The following is a 758-nucleotide window of genomic DNA, read 5'->3' as shown; positions in this document are numbered from 1 at the left end:
TCTCTCCTCTCTCTCTCTCTCTCTCTCTCTCTCTCTCTCTCTCTCTCTCTCTCTCTCTCCCCAGCGTCGTCGTCGCCTTCTCTTTCATCCCGAGAATAAGCCCACCATTAACCAAGCTTTTGCACGCTGTTTCACCGGATGTCACCGCCCATGCTCGACAATCCCCAAAACAAAAACAAAAATAAAAGTAAAAAAAAATCACCAAGCACTGCTGCTTCTGCCTTTGCCCTGAAACATGCAAGCAAAGGCCAAGAGCTGCAAGCAACGTGTCCCCAGTCCTTTGCAATTACAAGGGGCGGGTCGTGATTGCTTCGAAAGGCTGCCGCTTTTGTTTCCCCAACACCAGAGCATCGAGTTGCGAGAGATTTTTATATCTTTCAAAATAGAATAGAATACAGAATTTAGGCCAAAGGCCAGGTGCTGGGACATGCGAGGGCATTCAGCGCTGAAACGGAAACTGACAGTAAAGAGGTCTGACAGGTGTAACAGGAGGAAAACCTCGCAGCTGCACTACGAATCCACTGCTAGGAGATGGTGGAGAGTGAGACGTAAGAAAGAGAATATGAACGGAGGTACAATAAAAGGAATGAAAGGGGTTGCAGCTCGGGGCCGAGGGGTTGCTGCAATGAACCTTAAGTAATGCCAACAGTACACCCCCACTGACCCCCTACGGGGTATATCTTTCAAAAAATTTTTTGGCAGTCTTAGGTTAATATAGAGACACTTATAAAGAATATTTTTTTTATCGAAGATATAGG

The sequence above is a fragment of the Macrobrachium rosenbergii genome, chromosome 48 (assembly GCF_040412425.1).
Source record: "Macrobrachium rosenbergii isolate ZJJX-2024 chromosome 48, ASM4041242v1, whole genome shotgun sequence".
In the NCBI taxonomy this organism is placed as follows: Eukaryota; Metazoa; Arthropoda; class Malacostraca; order Decapoda; family Palaemonidae; genus Macrobrachium; species Macrobrachium rosenbergii.
Note: the sequence above shows the minus strand (reverse complement) of the source record.